General features: G+C 33.5%; 1 protein-coding gene across 3 annotated transcripts in view; it reads left to right on the top strand.

The window, feature by feature from the left end:
• GRID2 (glutamate ionotropic receptor delta type subunit 2) overlaps nt 1-15,198 on the top strand; it is a gene marked incomplete at both ends in the record, with an annotated part of 1,485,932 nt that overhangs the window by 278,998 nt on the left and 1,191,736 nt on the right. The gene's annotated exons all lie outside the window — the stretch shown is intronic.

The raw sequence follows: 15,198 nt of genomic DNA, 5'->3' as shown, positions 1-15,198 counted from the left end.
GAAAAAAAAGCTTCATTTAAAAAATAATAATGACAAGTAACATTTATTTATTTATAACTTACTATATCCCATGATCTCTTTAAAGTGCCTCATTTTTTTAACTCATCACTTATGCTACTCCATGATCTCTAAGGGAGTTGCTATTCTTATTAGCATTTCACAGTGAGAAAACGGAAGTATCTTTAGTTTAAACTAATATGTCATATTAAAAAGTTGCAGGCCAGTGATTTATATACTGGTTTTTGTTTAATCGTGATGATAAGGAGCCTCTGGAATATATTAGTGGGAAGGAGAATAAGGAGGGCAAGTTATTTCTGTGTACTTCAAACAAAACTCATGCTTTTCTCAAGGTGTAGTCTACATCACCTCTCCTTTTGAACTTGACCAATTCCTCTCTGTCATTTGGATCTAGGACCTATTACCACTATTAGCTTTGGATTCTTGGACTATTCCTCATTTTTCTGCTGTACCTCACCCATATCTATATACTACATCCCTGAAAAAAGAAGTCCTTCTCAAATCATCCTGCTTTGGATCGCCACCATTTTTCATTGCAGTTTTATCTGCTATCACTTTTAACTGATATAAAATTACTCAGTGAATTGATGCCTTGTCCAGTCGGATCTGAGAGTACCATCTCTTAGAATGTATTATTTAAACTTAATATGATACATTATATTAAAATCTCACAAACACACACACACACACACACACACACACACACACACACACACACATACACACACACTTCTTTTCTTCTTGGAAGCTGAAATATTTACACCAATGGTTATCTAAGGAGTGATGTAAAGGTGGACTTGATGTGAGAAATGCCCAGTGGAAGAGTCTTTTAGGAGAGACACTGACCCAAAACAGGACTGATATCCTGATGGCCATCCTGCAGCATAGTTGAATGGTTGTTCACTAAAGGAACACGATTTTTCTTAGCTACTTTAATATGACAAGTGAGTGGAATGAAGTTTAAGAATGTTAGTGCTTCTGTTATATTCTCAAATTGTCTCTTTTTAAAAATCTTCTTTGATTAACTAAGTTGAAAATGAGTTGTTTAGAAATTCTTGCATGTTTTACTCCATTTTCTGTAAGGTAAAGTTTACTTCTGCCTCTCTTTTGTTCCAGTCTTCATAGCAGTGCCTTCCTTAATGTGAAAAACTTAACTCCTTACTAAGAAATGATTGAATAATGTGTGCACACAGCCAGGATTTCTTGTTACTTGGTAGCTTTCTCTTGCCTGTTACCCAGAATAATAAAGAAAAATTACAAATTACAAAAGGACTGCTTGCATTTTACCATTTTTATTTGCCAGCCCCATGGCTTACTAGGTGCTAATGAACAAACACCAGCAAAGCAGGAGGCAGAACAGGGAAATCTTGCAAAACATGGCCAGCATGATGAGGCTTTTCCTTCACTCATTCCTCATTGATCAACATCCCAGTACAAGACAAGAAATGGAATTAACAAATATAGAGATAACCCAAAAGCATTCTTCATCTTCAAAGAGCTTTGAAATACTAAAGAAGATTAAATATAAGTTCATAAACAATAATATTGCAAAGCGATATATATCTCCATGAAGGAGGAAGAAAATACAGACCTTAGTAGAAAAATATATGACTTACAGTTATAGGAATGATGCATTGAATGAGAAGACAAAGAAAGGTTAAAATAGGAAGCCATACTTTTCTGCTCTGGAAAAAGAAAGAATTAAGAAAATAAGCAGACACTTTCAAAAGTACACCTTTGTGACTGGTAGAAAAATGTGGGTTGGGATCTGGAGTGGACTGAGAATAGAAATTTTATGCCATGAGGACCCTTATTATCTGTGCAGGTCTGTATCCTGTTTCTACCTTCAAGGTCACATCTTTTCAAAACTAGTGATGCAATAGTGATCTCAACATGGAGTCATAATTCAGCAAGCAAAATTAAGCACTAATAAAGACATTAATAAAGACATTATTCTTCATATAGCATCGTCTTAGTATTTCTTTGAAAACGTGGCCAAAGTAATGAAAATGATTTGAACTCAAAGAAGTCATTTTAAAGGCACAATGCCTCCACTGTGTTTTAAGAGCAAGTGATATTTTAAAAATAATTATCCCACATCTTCAGCAGAGTAATTGCTTTTCACATTAAAGAAAAAGATAAGCGCCCAAGTTTTACACTATAAAAAGTGTTATACATATGCATTAAGAAATACTTGCAAAGGTTTTTACTAAACATTTGGCATTGTGTGCCAAAACTCAGAGTGTCGTGATGCTGAACGCTTACATGAAAACATGGATTATTTCCTGAGTTGGAGAGGAGGTAAAGAATAATGCCACGTACACCCGTGCGTGCGTGTGCATGCACACACACATATGGTTTTTATGTGGTTCCTTTATATGCATAGTCTATGGTTTCTATTTTTAAATAAGTGAGTTTTAACATAAAAGTATTTTTATTGGTATGATTATCTCAAGTGGTCATTGAGGTTTGTTCACTTTGAATTAAAAGTGCTCTCTAGTTTGTCTTTAATTATGAATTTCTTTATCCTTTCATCAAAATAGGTATCATTGAGGCTTATTATTTGCAAAATAGTATGTGGGAAAAGATATTAAGTTGTGTCAGTGTGATTTCTAGCTTTAAGAATTATGTTTAGCAAGTAGTAAACAAATAATATTGATAGAAACACCATGATACAAACTACAGTGCGGTAAAAAGCCTTGAAATAGCATGCTGCTTTTATCCTCTCCACACCTTTACCTTCATAAAGTATTTTCAGACTCTCAGGACTAGTGAGGTTGTCTCTGTACTATACAACAGTTTATTTGAAACCAATTAACATCATCTTAGTCTTGTTGACAACCTTGCTATGTTGCTGACATCTTTCTGCTCATTCAATTAATTAATAAAATTTTGTTGTGGTTTTATGTGCCATGAAATATTCTGGCAATTTATAGAATAGAGTGAAAAATACAATATCTTACTCTTGCAATGGGTATAATACGGGACAGAATAGCAAATAAAAGCTATTTCAGTTTAAATAACTAGTATACACACTGAAACAGAACAGTGGTGATAAAGATGATGAAGGTGGGGTGCCATTTCAGATGAAATGGTTAGGAAGATAGCTTTTGAGAGAATAACTTTTGAGCGAAGACTTGAAATAAAAGGTAGCAAAATGTTGTAGATATCTGAGGGAAGGCACAATAAACAGCAAGATCCGGTTATATTAGTAACGGTAATTCTTCAAGGCCACATTCATGCCTATATGACTAATATAAGTACCCATAGCATTGGGTATGTTAATTAACTGTGAAATTATAAGAACTTTGACAATATCTGTCCAAATCTGGCCAGTACTTGTCACATATGAACTCGTATTGTTCATTTTCTTTTTCTTACATTTTATTGGTGCATTGTAATCATTTATCTTAATAGAGTACAAGATGGTAGAGGCATATATGCACACTTCATTCATTTAGTCCTTCCCCAAATCTACCCCTTTTCTCCTCCTCATGTTTGGCTTAGTGACTGACTTTGATATATTTATGAAGGTATATCATGTACATTAGTGAATGTCCCTCTTTCCCATTCCCATCCCCTTTAGGTTGCCTTATTTGCTCATCTATGGTTTCTCCTTCCTTGTCTAGAGTTCTTTCTTTGACCCTTTTTTATCCCTAGCCTCTACATATTGGGAAGGCTAGGTTGCTCTGATTAAACAAAATTAAGGAGATATATTGTTACTAGAATTTTAATCTAGAAAGTCTGAGCTCAAAGCTAAGAATTTAACATTTGTGAATACAGTTATGATGATATACTTGAAAGAGTGGGACTGGAGCTCTACAAAAGAAAGGTGGAGAGATGATTCAAGATTAGATTGTGTAAAAGTGAAAGATAATGCTATGAAGTTGGATATGTTGCCAAAGCTCATAGATGAATACTTATATTTTGTGAGCAGATAATGCATAGAGTAAGTTCAAAGTTGAAAGATCTACCAGTAAAGCATTATGTCTGAGGGCACATCTATCTGTAGGGACAGTTATTTTAATGCTGTTTGGATGTCAAGTTTTATTATAGTGATAGTGCTGTTAGTGGAAGACTAGTACAAACATTAAGAGTTAGTGGGTGCAGCCAAGCATAGTGGCACATGCTTGTAATGCCCGCGCTTGAGAGGTGGAGACAGGAGGATCCTGCAGGTTTGAAGCCAGCCGTGCTGTCTTAAGAGACCCTTTTTCCAAATTAAAGTATATTAAAAATGGGTCTGGGAGTGTAGCCTGGAGGTAGAAGGATTTCCAGGAACCCCAGGACCACCAAAACAGAGTTAGTGGGTGCAAAAGTTTGAATACCATTAGTGGAATCTTTCTTCCAAGTTTGGTGGAATAAAAGTTATATGTACATATATAACTAGGTTTTAGTGTAACATGGAACACAATTGGGACATTTTTTAATTATGTGGAAAAAGTTGAAATGAAAGAGAGGAATATTACAATGGTGGTTTGTTTGGGAAGTGAGTTATAAAGAAAAACTTTTGGTAAACAGTGAACTACCGGGCAATTGGAACAATCATGTTTGTTAACACAGAGGAGGAAAATTGAGATGATTCATGAGGAATGGTTATAATTACCTCTGTAAATCTTGAAGCAAATTGGAATTAGGGCAGTACAGTGGAGAAGGGGAAAGTATGGGAAATGATGCAATAATGAGTCAGTGAGAAATTATTGAAAATATTTTTGAGTCAGAATAAGAATCAACCAGAGATTTCATAGCAATGGAGTTAAACATATCGAAGCCAAGCAAGGGAGGGAGGGACAGGGAGGGAATGGGGTGGGAATTGGGTAGGGGTTAAATCCATGATGTGTACATGTATGTACACACAAGTTTTTTTTTACCACAATATGATGTATGAATATAATGCACCAATAAAAATGTTTTTAAAAGATGGGTTAAATTGAAAAAAAAAGAATCTGTAGAAGGTTTTATATGATTCATGATCTTTTCAAACAGTGTTATTAATCTGGTAACATATTAGTGGTCATATATTTTTTACATATTTTTAACTATCATTACTTTCCAAGCATTCTTAAAAATTTCAGAAGTCTTTTTTATGTGTGATTCCTCTTGGAATGGATGCCATTTTCATTTATTCCTGTTTTCTCTTAATTCACATTGAATATTTCAGGAGATACGATTGTGTCTTTAAAGGAGAATATTAAGAATGGAAAGAGTAGGTTGTTTAAAATTTTTGAAGTGAAGCTTTTTTGGGGGATTTTCTTTGTGCTTTTATTTGGTTGTTTTCTGTTTAGAATAAACACTGGTTTTTTAATTAAAGATTTATAGTATTTTTTTCCCCTATGGTGATTTATACAACATGTTATTTGGCTCTTCATTCTGGAGCAAACTTCCTCATCACCTGCAATTAAATAGTGGAAAGCATATCAAATTTAGAATCTAAGGCATTGGCTTTGTTTTTGGCTACAGCATTCAGCAAATTATCTTGGTCACATATGCATGAGCTGTATAACAGGGTTAAAAATATACCTAATTGACTTCATAGGTTTATTGAGATATCTAATAGGTGATGGATTAGAAAGTCTATGTGTTCTATCAAGTGATGGTGCTTGTTTTGCATCCCATATTCATCAGGGTGAAAGCTCATACTAGACTGCCACTGAGGCTTCTGCAACTTCTGAGATTATTTTATTAGTTTGAATAAATAAGGCTTAGTCCTTCTGAGAAGCATTTAAAGATGAGAATCTTGTTATCTCATTTATTATATAAATAAACTTTAAAGTGCTTCATGAAAAACTAAAACAGTTCTGGAGATTTAAGGGTAACTTTCAAATGGAAAAGCAATTTTGAAAAGAATTATGTTATGGAGATTAATTTGTTGTGCTTGTATTAATTGATATGAATCTAAGCAATAAGCTTACTATTTCATTGGATAAAATACCTTAATTTTATTTATTAGAATTGCTATAGTAGAGCCAGGCATGGTGGCACACACTTGTAGTCCCAGCATTCAGGACGCTGAGACCAGAGGATCAGGGTTGCCTTTTGCAAGTCAGTGAGAGCCTGTTTCAAAAAGAAAAAAGGCTAAAAATAGAGCTGGGGGTGTAGCACAGAGGTACAATTCCCCTGAGTTCCATTCCCAATACTGTAAAAAAAAAAAAAAGAATTGCTATAATAGATTCTGACTACAGATAAACTATATATGTGTGTGTGTATGTATGTATGTATATATGTATATACATATATATCATAAATACAAATAAATCATAAATGTATTAAGAGAGTTGATATTTCTGTAAAAATCAACATTAAAATTAGGGAAGAAAAGATTTCTTTAAAATTTGTGGTAAGGCTTCTTATTTTTCTTGAGATTTATCCAGAGTGTATTTTTTTGTTTATTTCAGTGTGTGTGTGTGTGTGTGTGTGTGTGTGTGTGTGTGTGTGTGTGTGTGATAATTGGTTATTCTCAATGTGAACCATGCAAAGTAATATTAAGTATAAAGAAGAAATAGATTTTATCTTGTAAAGATCACTCTCTGGATTCTGAAATTCCTTTCTAATTAATATATACCAGACCAATATATTGTGTGTAGTTATTAACTTAAGAAAACTATATGTAAACATGGAACTAAGCCCTGCCTGAAAATACAAAGATTTCCATCTATGATCATCCCGGCCCCTAGGAGATATATTTGAGTGGAACATGTGTACATTTGGTAGTCAGAGACAGTGGTGGCATTATTCCTGTGAAAATAGCTGGAAGAAGTTGAATCTGCTTATATAAGCAAGATATTTTTTTTTGCTTCTGCTATGATTATCCTAGAGAAATTACCATAGTAAAAGCTGTGGCTCTTCTAACACCCACAGAATCAGATTTCTTCTGTTTATGTGATAGGCAGCACCAGTGAATTGAAGCTCAGCTTTTTCATGAATGCATTATTCAAAAATACTTTATTTATGAATATAAGTAAAATTTTATACTGTACCCATGAAAATTATAATTTGTGTCTATTGTTTAATGATGAGCTATATAAAGGGAAAAAGTAAAATCAATATTTAATAAAATAAGGCTCATTCAGAGATATATAATCTAATGTTTGCACATATTTTTATTCTCTTTTTTATTATATTTTAATTTGTTTATATTTAAAAAGCCTTTGCAAATTCCACCTTCTAATGGAATTTAGCCATCACATTAAAAAAAAATAAGCTATATGCTGTGACTTAAAATTTTTGGACAGCATTTGGAAAACAAACTCTTTTGAACCATATGCCAGTATCACAGAGTCCCAGATCTGATATATTTAATTAATAATAGCACAATGATCCTGAACAAAAATTTCTTAAATTGTACAGAAACATAGGCTTAGCTCTAGTTGTTAAGCCTAGTCAAAACAACGGAGAAATCTTAGTTCAGTCATGTTACTTGGTAATCCTGGACCGTCAGATGTTAACGTTCCATAAGTCTCAGTCTTCCCCTCCATAAAACGAATGCTATAATAATAGACATGGTCATTTAGAGTTTAGTCTTTTAAGATAATACTTTATAAATTTTTAAAATAAAAAATAAAGTACATGGCATATATTAGGTACCTTTGAAAAATTATCATTTCTCATTATATTTCTGAATTCAGCTCCTGAAAATAAGTAGGTCCACATACAAATTACTATATTGTAATTATATATATTTTTTTCCTCTCACAGTTAAAGAGAAATGTTTCAGAGCTTTCAAGTTTCCCCTAAAGAGAGAGTTTACATCTTCAGAGAAACAAATTCATGTTCACAATATTGTATGACCTTTTACAGGGTATCTTGACAGTTAGATTGCTTTCTACTGATTTAACGTCCAAAGTTTCTTAATCTACAAACCCTACCCCTAACATGTATATTAATCTTATCTAGTAAAGCCACTTCCTAGAATTTAGTATATTAAAAATAATCAATTATTGTATTATCAACTGCGGACTATGATTAGACAGTTTTTTCTACTTGTGATTCACTAAGTTAGCAGTAGCAGCAGCAATATCATTATCACATTTAATGTTTTAATTTTATTAAATAAAGGTTTATTGTTATCTAGGTCTTGTTCTACACTGTTCATATCTATGAACTCATTCAATCTTGGCAGTATTATCTGAATCTGTGGAGTATTACAATTATCCAAATTTTGCATGGGAAATTTAAAGCACACAGAGATAGGCTTAAATGGCAAAATTATTATCCAGGATTTGAACTTAGGCAGTCTGGCTTCAGAGCCCTAGGCATAGTTACATGTTGTAAATGACCCTCCATTTTTTATTATCTATCTTAAGCTAATAGCACTAATAGCTCTAGTTGATGTTGTTTTATCAAATGAAAAATTAGTACACAGTAGTTCATGTAAGATTCTGTTTTAGTCACTGGCTATAAGGACAATCCTTATTGTTAGCATGTTGATATTTTGAATTGAACAAGTTATGACAACGAGGAGTGTATGTTGAGATGCTTTTATTGAATATCTCCTTGAAATATTTCTTAGAATTTATTTTTGAGGCATAGATTAATTACCAGAAAGTCAAATGAGAACATTTTAATTCCAATTTTCTCTTTCTGTTTTTTCAGTGAATTTTGTATGCTTTAAAATAAGACCTTTGTGTTGTTTTATCATTTTAAATAATTTCATTCTTGATCTTCAACAAAGAAAAATGTATTATATTATTTCAATTGTATTTTTCAATAATAGAGAATATTTTCACATTGCAGTTACAGCGTAAATATCACTCATTCAGAAATCTACATTAAATGGGAATCTTAAAAAATAGAATTTGGAGAGTGTGATATTAAGACCGACAGATTTAAAATCATTTATTCTAAGAAGAAATAAATTTTAAAAGGTATTATCCTGGTTTGTTCTGCCTTTGCACTTTAGTAGACATACTACTAAAGTCACTGAATTACTTAAATTACATTTTTGCTAAAATGACTTTATAGAATAATTAGTTTTCTCATTGTGATAATTTACTTATATCTTGAAAAGCCTGAAAGAAGTGTGAATGTGTGTCGATATCTTGATTCCAGAGATCTTATTTCATTAAATCGTAGAATATTTGAGTATTTTAATTTTCTCTTAATTTGAATTTTTCTTTTAATCTTTCAACTAAATGGTTAATTTTCAATTTCGTGATACCTGAGAAATAATTATCACCTGGAATTGTGTTATTCCAAAATTTAGAAATAGAAGATCCTCAGAGATTAACCTAGTTTCAATCACTAATTTTATGCCTGAAGAAAATGAATTCTGAGATAATAAGTGAGTTGATGAAGATCAAGTAGTTAATTAGAGAAATAAATGGGAATTAGAATTGGGGTCCTCAGACTGTTACCCCAAGTATGGGCTCTTTAAATTAGAACCAAGGAAATGATGTTCCAATTTATGCTGAAATGGTAGCACACAGTGGTTGAGGCACAGGCTTTATAGTGATAATGCCCATGCTGTAAGAAAGAACCTCCTTCTTTACTTAATAACTGTGAACTTGGCAAAAATTGTCAGCCCTGAAATTTTCATCTGTGAAGTAGAAATAACAATATTCCTAACTTCAGTTATCTGTTGTTAGGATTATTTGGGCTAATAAATGTGTAGTGTTAACAGTGTCTGGAACAAAGTGAGCCTTATGCCAGTCTGCACTCTTTTCAAAGAACAACTGTCTTTCTTTTCTGATGTAAGTTATATTTATTAGAGAATCTTTTAGAAAATACCAGGACTTAAAAATAAAACAAATAATTGACTGCCTTAATTCCCTAAAACCATTAGTTATGACTTCAAGAATTTTTTACTTTAATCTTTCACTTTTTGTGTCATTTACATTTTTGTGTCATTTACATTTTAAAACTCAGTTTTGGCTGGGCGTGGTGGCGCACGCTTGTAATCCCCGCGCTTGGGAGGTGGAGACAGGAGGATCATGCAGGTTAGAAGCCAGCTGCACTGGCTTAAGAGACCCTGTTTCCAAATTTAAAAAAGTATAAAATAGGTCTGGGAGTGTAGCCCGGAGGTAGAAGGGTTTCCAGGAACCCCAGTACCACCAAAAAAATAAAAAAATAAAAAATTATACATATATATATACAATCAGTTTTGTGGAATTATGCTTAAAAGTCTGAATTCTGGCAGTATGGAAATCTAGATATTCTAAACTTCACTTTCTAAAGTCTATCCAAAATATACTACATTAAATTAAAAATAATTTTTCAGTGCATAGATCAGTTTTCAAGAAAATAATAAATTGAACAATTCAGTTGAGCTCTGGGACCAAGCCCTATGACATGTGATCATAGATTATTAGTGCTGAAGATATCATTTGTCCTATTGACATCTATAATCAGACCACCAATGGTCTAGAGATATTTTATGTGTGGTAAGAACAGATGATATGACATGTATCCTCTTTACATTATTTTACAGGAACAGTATATAATTGTTAACTATAAACTTTGAATGGCCTTTTGGCATGTGTATAGGAACCAAAAAGCTGTACCCCTGGCTAATTTGTATCCCTGTTCATTCTCAGGCTGTATATGCTCGCCTACACAAAGGGCTATATTTAAGGATAAATAATGAAAAACAAAAACCCCAAATGGAAAATGAAAAAATTAGAGCACATGTCACAGAAGGTGTAGAATATGTCTCATCCTTGACTTTAGGTGGGCATGAGGCAGGTATGAAAAAATAATATCTTCTAGATGGCTGAGGCTTTTGTTCAGTGCTAGATCACTTGTACTGCATATGTGAGGGTCAGGTTTGGTTACCATCACTGCAAAACAAAATAAAATCTCTTCTGATAATTTATTGTTATGAGAAGACTTTCATGCTGAAGTAGAGCCTCAGTTCATGCTAGTTTCATGATAGCAAAATGCACAGAAATTGAAGTCAACATTAAACATGCAATGGACACAGGATTATTAGCTATTCCATGTAATTTAAATCTTTTTGGAATGTTAACATATTCACCTAGACTTATAATAATTTTGTACATAGAATGATCAAACAATATAAGTACAATCACATAATACAAATTACACAAGGAAATAAGAGACCACGAGCAAGAAACAGTAGGTAAATATTAAAGGAAAAATATAAAGCATAGTTAACATGTTTAAGTAAATAAAAAAGAGGGTCAAAATTTTTAATAAAAGCATAAGACACTAAAAATGTCCAGTCCATTATTAGGAAAAAAGCAAATAAAAAGCAACACACACACACACACACACACACACACACACACACCACCACCACCACCACCACCACCACCACCAATAATAACAAAAAACACAATAATAACAAAAAACAAAGAACTTCAAAAAATAAGAACTATGAAACTAAGATCAAAATTCAGTGGAAGAGACAGGTATGGTGGTACATGCCTATAATCCCAGTACTTCAGAGTCAGAGAAAGGAGTATTACGTGTTCAAAGCCACCCATAGAAACTTAGGGAGGCTCTCAGCAACTTAGTCCCTATTTCAAAAGGTTTGCTAGCAAAGCCCAAAGGCAAAAGGCCCTAGGTTCCATCCCCATTACCACCACCATCATCAAAACCATCATAAAAAAAACATAAAATATTCATAAAAAATGTGCATAGATGAAGAGAAACTTAGAGAAAGGAGATGTTTGTAGAATCAGTCATAGAGACACAAGTGTATGGAAAATGTGGATAGAGATTAAAGGACAGGAGATATGATTAGGGAACTGAAAACATATATGCACTGAAGGGCAACAAACAATATTTTAAGAGGCAATGGATGTTGACATTTATAGGCAAAGGGAATGAAGTGACTTTTAACAAACTCTTACACCTATAGCCAGATGTGGGTGCAAATGAACAATAATTTGGCAAATAGTGACGCATCCCACCCACTAACTCTTCATTTATTTATTGTGACGTAGTTTGACATTTTATATATTGTTAAATGATTTATTATTCTTATAAAAATTGTATTTCTAAACTGAAACATTTTCTGCTTCAGCAGTAGACACTAAGCAATTTTAGTTCTACCCTGCATTATTCATATTTTCTCCATCACTGACCAACAACAAAATAATAAATTCAGCCCTGATTTGTTGAGTTTATTGATTTTCAAGAGTGTATTTGCTCCGATCATAGCAAATTTCAAGTTATCAGTGAGATACCACTACATGAAGTTTAGAAAAGATGTGCAGTGGCACACTATTATAGTTTTCTATACTATTTACACAATACAGATGCATATATAAACAAAATATACTCCAAAAACTCAGATAGTCCTAAAATACTTAGGGTCCAGTGCTCTGGCACACTCATGTAATCCTAGTTTTGGGGAGGCTGAGTCAGGACGATCACAGGTTCAAGACTAGCCTCAGCAATTTAGTGAGACCCTGCCTCAGCAAATCAGAGACCTTGTTCAAGGCCAACCTCAGCAATTTAAAGAGACCTTGTTAGCCCAGTGTGGTGGCCCAGGCTTGTAATCCCCATGCTTGGGAGGCAGAGACAGGAGGAGGATCGTGCAGGAGGTTCAAAGCCAGCCTCGCTGGCTTAAGAGACCCTGTTTCCAAAACATATATATAAAAAATAGGTGTCTGAGTGTGTGGCCCGAAGTTAGAAGGGTTTCCAGGAACCCCAGTAGCACCAAAAAATAAAAAAAAAAATTTTTAAATAAAGAGAAATTATTTTGAATTTAAAAAAATTACAAAAGTGCTGAGTCTAGCCTCAAGATAGAATTCTGTGGGTCCAATTTTCATTACCAACAAAACAAAACAAAACTAGAAACATAAGAGTTTTTCTTTTATCTTTAAGTTTATGTGAGTACAAGTTTATATAATTTAATTTTCAATACCAGCTATTTTTAATAGTAACTAACCTAAAACTATAACAATTGGCTTTCACCAGCTGGTAGGAGCAGATGTCAGGTCCCTTCTGGTATCCTTGGTCACTGTGGAGCTTCCATTTATATTCTTAAGGTGGACTTCTTCGGTGAAGAATGGGAAGGGAAGAAGATGCCAGGAGTGGAGGACTAAGAGGACACAGGAGATTTCTCACTTCTTAATCACTGATTTTCATCAAATATCTTTGTTTGTGCTTGTGCTCCAAACAGGGGTTATTTGAGGGCAAACTGGACTTCTTAGTCCTCCCTTTGAAAGCATTTGGATTAAGTCTGCTTCCTGTCTGGCAAGAGAAATGCTCCTAATCCAGTTTTCCATAGCACTTAAAATTTTATTGGTTATAAAATATTTCCCTTTTACTTTTTCTTTGTATATTACTTTTTTTTAATTCACTGACATTGAAGAGGTAAAAATCAACACAGTACTGGAATCATTCCTTTCATGTTTAATTAGATAGCAACTGATATTTCTTAGAATGTATTATAATACAAAAATTCACCAAATATAATCAGTACTAAGTTTATAAAAATCAGAAGAATAATTATTCTGTAATACCTATGCATATATTAATTATTTTAAAATTAACCAGTATAAAACAAAATTTGTTGATTTTAAAATTTTTTTATCAGATGGGCATGGTGGCACATGTTTGTAATCTCAGTATTTAGGAGGCTCAGACAGGAGGATCACAGGTTTAAAGCCAGCTCCAGGCCGGGCGTGGTGGTGCACGCTTGTAATACCAGTGCTTGGGAGGCGGAGACAGGAGGATCCCGCAGGTTCAAAGCCAGCCGCGCTGGCTTAAGAGACCCTGTTTCGAAAATATAAAAATAGGTCTGGGAGTGTAGCCCAGAGGTAAAAGGGCTTCCAGGAACCCCAGCACCACCAAAAAAAAAAAAGCCAGCTCCAGCAGCTTAGTGAGGCTTTCAACAACTTAGTGAGACCCTGTCTCCAAATAAAATATAAAATAGGCCTGGAGGTACTGGAGGTATAGCCCAGAGATACAAGGCCCCCTGGGTTTCATCCTCAGTATGACAAAAAAAAAAAATAAGTAAATAAAATGTGCTTTATCAACCATTGGGGGAAATTTTCCTCTTAGGGATGAAACAAAACAGTCAATGTTATATCCTCAGATAGGCAGCAGAATCTGTAGGTGTCTGGATCTGAAGATCTTGATAAGATCAATGTTCCTGGGATGTTAATAGATATTACTATAGTGTGGTGTGCTCCACCTTAGTATGTATACAACATAAGATCATTTCAAGCCTTCTCGGTATATCTGTCATCTCATATATAACTGTAAATCATCCGTATTGAACTCCTTCAAATGTTTCACATGCAGTACCCCTAGGTATTCAATTAAGCACCACAATTCTCAGAAAGGTGTCAAAAGTAAAAGGGAAAGAGGTGGAAAATGGAATTGGATATAACATGCCTCTTGCTGTCAGACACAATTTCATCTTCTCAAATCGCTAGAAAACCTGTTACAGGTTTGTAATGATATATAAAGATGGTGATGAATAGAAAAAGACATGAGCCTGGTAGTGCACATTTGGTAAAATGTGTTCTAGACATGTATTAAGAATTAGAATTTTTGAATTTTTATAACTGAATATCGTATCACTAAAATAACTGAAGCTCTGATTTATAAAAATATATATTCTATTGTCTTTTCTCCTTTATTTGTAAGAACATTGAGGATAAATAAGCATCTAAATGCTTATTTACAATGGCAAAATGAAAGCAATTATACTGTTCTTCACTTCAACATTTCTTAAATTTGAATTTAATGCCTATAAGACTGGCAGTTGAAAATTAGTGTTAGAATTATTTCTGAGCTCAGATTATAACACTGCGATATAATGGTGTTTCATTGGTGTTTGAAACATTTCCAAACTTGTAAAATTGTCCAAGTTCACACTGTGAAATCTTGGGTCTAGACATCTGTCATTTTATAGAGTAGGGTATAAGGAAATCACTGTTGAATAGTATTTAGTCATTTTCTACTGTGCTATTTTTATGTTTTGAGTGAACAGAACATTAAAAAAATGGCTATCTTGATGTTTGCAAAGCTTGTTTTCTACCCTTATGATTCATCACATCTCTGTTTACAGTGTATGTTGCTTATATAATGAACTACTTAGAGTTCCTAGAATCATCATCTCATACCTCACTCTCTTTCCTTGTAAATGAACTTTACTTTCCTCTGAAGGGACAAAATTTCTCTTTTCTTTTTCATGCTTTTGGTCCCTCTAAAATCTTCTTATGGGGCGGAGCATTCATTTGAACCACCACCCCCATGCCATTC

The sequence above is a fragment of the Muscardinus avellanarius genome, assembly GCF_963383645.1.
Source record: "Muscardinus avellanarius genome assembly, chromosome: 6".
Lineage (NCBI taxonomy): Eukaryota > Metazoa > Chordata > Mammalia > Rodentia > Gliridae > Muscardinus > Muscardinus avellanarius.
This window is presented reverse-complemented; position numbering and strand designations above follow the sequence as displayed.